The sequence below is a fragment of the Dendrobates tinctorius genome, unplaced genomic scaffold, assembly GCF_039654945.1.
Source record: "Dendrobates tinctorius isolate UK_male_01 unplaced genomic scaffold, ASM3965494v1 ptg000019l, whole genome shotgun sequence".
Classification (NCBI taxonomy): Eukaryota; Metazoa; Chordata; class Amphibia; order Anura; family Dendrobatidae; genus Dendrobates; species Dendrobates tinctorius.
This window is the reverse complement of record NW_027361687.1, coordinates 66873502-66879501: the sequence shown is the minus strand read 5'-3', so window position 1 is coordinate 66879501 and position 6000 is coordinate 66873502. Positions and strand designations below refer to the sequence as shown.

Genomic DNA, 6000 nt, shown 5'->3' with positions numbered 1-6000 from the left:
TAGCGACCTTAGAGTCTGCCGCCTATAGTAAAATGTTCAGAAGCTAGCGACACTTATGCCATTTAGCATTAATTCTTGAAAATCACCTGAAGGGTAAATAAACTATTTGACATAAGGGAGTGCTGTTTAAAATGGTATCACTTTTGGAGGTTTTCCAATATATGGGCCCCAAAAGTTACTTCAAACTTGGATAGGTCCCCCCAAAAAATACATTTTGTATATTGTTAGGGTTGCGAATCGCACAAAATAGAAAATATAAGGAAGTGCGATCGCAACCCGGTGTCCACTGTGCAGAGATGGAAAACTGCTGCTTAGTAATGGCGGAGCACTAAGTGAACACCGGCAAGTTAACCACTGACCCGGTGTGCACAGGAGCGAACTCTGTTACTTCACAGAGCCACTGAAAGAAAAGCTGGAGCCTGTTAACTTCACAGGACTCCGCAGAGGAAGCGCATAGCATAAGGTCACAGGACTCGGCCCTTAGACCACAGGACTGGAGTCCATCTAGACTGCTAGCACTCGGCGCCGTGACTGCGGTGCCAGCAAGAGTCACTAAAATAGATAACGCGTGCAAGTGTGCCGCTCAGGTGGATGCCACTAATCGCCCTTGATTGGGCCAGATAAGCACACAGGTGGCACAAGGCTTTGCACAGGCGTGGCTGTCACTTGCCAAGGTACGATAGTGCCCTGCAGTGGGCGACACAATCGGATGCTAGTGTGCAGACGGCTGGTATGCACTGTGGCGTATACACTAGCCACTGACAGGCGCTGACTCGAACCGCTAAACCCTAACAACAGACACAACCAAGGGTAGGGATTTCTTAAGGAGTCAGTCACCAGATGCATGCATCCATCATCATACCCTCCATAAGTATTTGAGTCTATACTGGCGCGCGGCCATGCGGCTCTTTTATAGCAGCATCCTTCCGGGACCTTCCTAGTGGTCCAATGGGAGCAGCAATAGGACCTGAGCATGTGACCTCAGACCTCCAATGAGAGGACTTCCCATGGGCATGCTCAGTGGACCGAGAGAAGGACTTAGTCCCGGGAGCTGCTTGCTGCTTGCTATTGCAGGTTACTCTAGCTGAACACTGACTGGCAGCAGTAACCAAGCCAACAGTAGTAGACTGAGCAAGATGCTGGGAATGATGTCTTTGCTGAGCAGGCTCCTCTGTGGCTGGAAAGGAATGGGAGACTGCAGAATGCAAGGCTTTGGGTTTCCTGCTGTGCAGAGGCAGGAACGCAATGCCTAACATATATTTCCTTGGAAAAAGCAAAAATTACCTCTACATTTTTTAACCTTCTACAATGCTAACAAAATAAAACAACATTTTACAAATGGTGCTGATGTAAAGCAGACATGAGGAAAATGTTATTTATTCATGTTTTTCCGATATGTTTTGTGTTTATTCATGAAAAATATTGGCCTAAATTTCCGATTATCATAACTTACAATATGGCTCGAAAAAACAATCTTAAGATCACTAGGATTTGTTGAAGCGTTCCAGAGTTACCGCCACATAAAGTGACACTGGTCAGATTTTAAAAATTTTGCACGGTCACTAAGTGGTTAAAAAATAAATAAATCACATATATAAATGATAAAAATATAATAAGAAATAACGGCTCACTTACAATTTATTGGAGTATTGCCAGACTTACCCATATGTTGTAGATTTATTTTTTGACGACACCTAATCAGCAAGGTAGCACTAAGGATTGCTACCAGAATAATGACGACCGGCACTACTTTTGTCAGAAAATGTTGGTGCCCTCCTGTGAGAATGAAGACAAAGTTATAATTAGAGGAAATTTTGAAAAGTTAAAAAGTGTCATCTAGAACCAGATATTGTGTTTTATTAAGAAACACAGGCTGAGAGCTAAGACCAGACACATAAGGCAGCCATCTTTGTCTATCCTGCCGAGGGATTCATGTATTTTTCAAGATGGTCACAGTGTAGTCCATTATCTCTTAAAACTAGGAACTTCAACACAAAATAAGCACATGGGCTGGAGAAAACCTTCTGAACACCAAAATTAGTATGTTTAACTTCTAGACATCACCCTGTGCCTCATCTGTAAGTCACTGTATAGCAGAAACTGCAGCACCAGACAACATGCAACTAAGCATTAGACCATGTTCACCAAGGACATTAGCACTAACCCACTTGGGACCAAGAAACTGAAGAATGGACAACCAGAACCAAAACACTGGACACTTAGGGCTGAGCACTTAATCACTGGACAACAAGATATTTGAAACCTAAGCCGCTGCATTGTTAGGAATCTCAGCAATAAACCACTAGGCACCAGGAACCTAAATACTAAATTACTAAACATGATAAACCCGACCCTCTAAACCTGTTGAGGAAGGTCGGCTCGCTCAGCTGCTTCCCGAGTTAGACACAGGAACACTTTGTATTCAAGTCTCTGTGTGGTGTATTACTTCATAAAACATAAAGCAAAAGTAGCAACACAAAACAGCCTCTGTGGAACAAATGAAAATAGAAAGTCCATACAAAAGTCCTCCCCAGTATGGCTCCAGCCTTCTGGGACAAACACTCACTGCAGCTCTCACCAGAGCTTCAGCCTGGAGGCTTCCTTCCTCCAAACAGACCAGACAAAATAGTGGCTGGACATTTAACTCCCTCCAACTACACCCTTGATTTGGAGATATGGTGAGTAGGCATCCTGCCCATCTCTTACACCTACTGATAACGAAACCCAGACCCTGGTAACAACTGGTTTATACGCAGCACATATCATGCAGGAGGGAAACTTATGGGTTTCACATGATGCAGGATAACAACCTTTGCGACACATATCTCCCCTCACATACGCCGCAATGACACTGTCACACTGTTTTAACCAGAGAAAATAGCACTAAACTACTAGACAACCAAAAAAAACTGAGCAGTTAACCACTGGACACCAGGAAAATGAATACTACATACCAGGAAATTGAGCACGTAACCATTGGAAAACTAAAACTCTTGCACTAAACTACTGGACACCAAAACATGAGCAATAATGAGGTTGTTCACCCTTAGTCTTCTTGCTTTCGTTTTCTGCAGAAATGATCCAAGGAAATCACTGCGGAACATCGGTAATGCTGTAGAGAAACCTAGAAGGTCCGGTATGTATCTTTTTTTATTACTACTTTACCTGGAACCAATTGAAAACTTTTTAGTCAAAAAACCCTTAAAAAAATACTAGAAGCCCAAAAATGTCAACACTAAACTACTTGAGTAGAAGAAGTGGGACTAATGAACCACTGAACACTTTACGATTGGAATATCGAAACCCCAGCCATTATTGATACTGGACAGCAAAGACTGACCATGGTCAGAACATAAAAAATTCAGATGTACTGCACAGTCCATAGCTTTGCAAATAAAAAGGAATTTTAACTTTAAAACATACTTAAGAAAGTCTTTGCACTTATTTGTCTGTGGTTTTCTCACCTGAGTTTGAAATGTCAGAGGTTGGTGTTGTGCTGCTATTTGAGGTGCTCTTATGTTTCTTATTTACAATAAATCAGATGCAAAAATTGAGGAAAAAGTAGATAAATAACGACCTATTTGAGTCACTTTACTTTTAACTGCATGGTATATAATAAATAGATAATTTTAAAGGGGATTTCCAGCTGACAAAATTATTCTCAAAATGATACAGACCAGTGAAAAATAATCAAAGGAGCAATATTCACCCACAAGGATCTTACACAGATTCACCAATCGTACACAGGTCTCTGTTCCAGTATTTACCAGAACTCTGCTGCTCTCTTCTTCCTGATTTCATCCAAGATGCATCAGAAAAAGTTGTTCAGCCAATCAGTGACTGAGGCGGGTCACTGCTGTGGCCAGTGATTGGCTGAAAGGGCACATCTGGTGTGTTAAGGACAGGACCATCAAGTAGAGACCATCAGGAGCCATGTAAAAGCTGGATCTCCATTTACAGAGGATCGATGCTGATGCATGTAACCTGTTTTGTTATTTTTAACAGGTCTGTTCCCTTTCATGTTAACTTAAAAAAAAAATAAATAAGTGTTAAGAAACAAGAATAAAACTCACTGTACACAGTAAGATTATACTCCAGAGTACATTGGTTGGATCTATTTATATTTGCTATATATGACCCTTGGTCTTCTCTGGTCAGATTGGTAATTACTAAGGAGCCGTTACTTGTAGCCTTCAGTCGTCCTCTATAAGAGCTTATTATATCTTCAATTACATTCCCTGGTTTTGTTTTAGCAATTGGATCCAAGTTCTTTTGCGTTACCCAGGTGATGTCATTGACCTCAGTAAGATCCACCTCTAGAGTCACCACTCCTCCATCCATACCGGTCATGTTCCTGCTCTCTCCACAAAATGATTCAGGTGCCACATCTGAGAAGCAGTTTCCATTATTACCACAATTTCAGCTAAGGTTACACCTAGACATTAGTTTCTATAAATTATTCAAAGCTTTACAAAGTGTTTTTGAAGAGATTCAGGCTTAGACTCTGAAGTCACCACTGAGACCAGTGATTGGCTGCATAGGTCAGTAACTGATCGGTGAGACATCATCTCTTCCTGTACTACTGGGAACCCTGAGGAGCAGGGTACTTAATGGGGTATTTAATGGGTTACTCCCGAGAAAATATAAATAAATCTATTCTTAAAAATAACTACTTTTTAAAGGAAATCTGTCACCCCATTTTTGGCCTATAAGTTGCGGCCACCACCATCAGGGGCTTATCTACAGCATTCTGTAATGCTGTAGATAAGTCCCCAATGTAACCTGAAAGATAAAAAAAAAAAAAGTTAGATTATAATCATCCCGGCCTCTAGTCCAGTCCGATGGGTGTTGCGGTCCGGTCCGTCACCTCCCATCTTCTAGAGATGATGTCCTCCTTCTTACTGCTGCCGCGGCTCCTGTGCAGGCGTACTTTCTTTGCCCTGATGAGGGTAAAGTACTGCAGTGCGCAGGCGCCGGATCTCTCTGACCTCTCCCGGCACCTGCGCACTGCAGTACTTTACTCTGCCTTCAACAGGGCAGATAAAGTATGCCTGCGCAGGAGCTGCGGCAGAAGTAAGAAGGAGGACGTCATCTCTAGAAGATGAGAGGCACCGGACTGGACTGCGACACCCACCGCAGCGGACCGCGCCCCCTGGTGAGTATAATCTAACTTGTTTTTCTTCTTTTTCAGGTTACATCGGGGGCTTATCTATAGCATTACAGAATTATTACAGAATTAAGACGCTCCCTTAAGATCACCCCTTTAAGAAGTTCTATGTAAATGTTATTATTTGATGTATATAATGCTAATGGTACTGCTACACGAGTACACGAGCCTGACTCATTGGTACTGCCAAAGTGTCCACAAGGGCTCTAAGCCCGGGACGCTATAGTAGCTATGCAACGATTATGAAGAAGAAAAGCACGGGCACAGTCAGGCGGGTGCTTAATAAGACCGGAGCACCCGGAAGATTGCAGTCTATGACAGCAGCAGGAACGGGAAGGAATACATGGCCCAAAAGTCGTGCAGGGCGCAGAATATTCACCATGTGGCAGATCTTAAATAGGGCTGAAGCTTGCAAATCCGGGGTGAAACGGATGAACGGGATCCCCTATGTCTTGAGGTCCTACAGGAGTGGTGCTGCGGTACCGCCAAGGGCACTACTACCCCGTAATGTACGTGAGGACAAAGAAAGCAGGAAAGGGAAAGTGCAGGAGGAATGCTGTGTGGACTGTAATGTGACTGATGTGTCCGGGACCGTTGAAGAGAAAAGTAAAATCTTTTGGTTGGCATCTGAACCGGTATATATGTCCGTTATTTCTGCCTTGTGCACAGAGGCTGAGTGTGCAGGAGCTGTGACGCACCACAGTGAAATAGTAGAAGTTGACAACTTTTCTGCGATTAAAGGCCGGGACACCAAGGACATGGTGTCCTCAGCCACGACTACTGTCCTGGTCCCTACTTACATTCTCTCAACCAATCACTTGTAGGGGTGTATC

The 6000-nt window shown here is 43.2% G+C and overlaps 1 protein-coding gene across 1 annotated transcript in view; it reads left to right on the top strand.

Annotated features, from left to right (window-relative positions):
- The first annotated feature begins 3053 nt into the window (after positions 1-3053).
- The window catches only part of LOC141083027 (uncharacterized), a 120384-nt gene continuing 117437 nt past the window's right edge, over positions 3054-6000 (top strand). The window contains exon 1 of the mRNA XM_073567173.1: positions 3054-3136. The gene's annotated coding sequence lies outside the window, so the exon portion shown is untranslated. The remainder of the gene's footprint in view (positions 3137-6000) is intronic.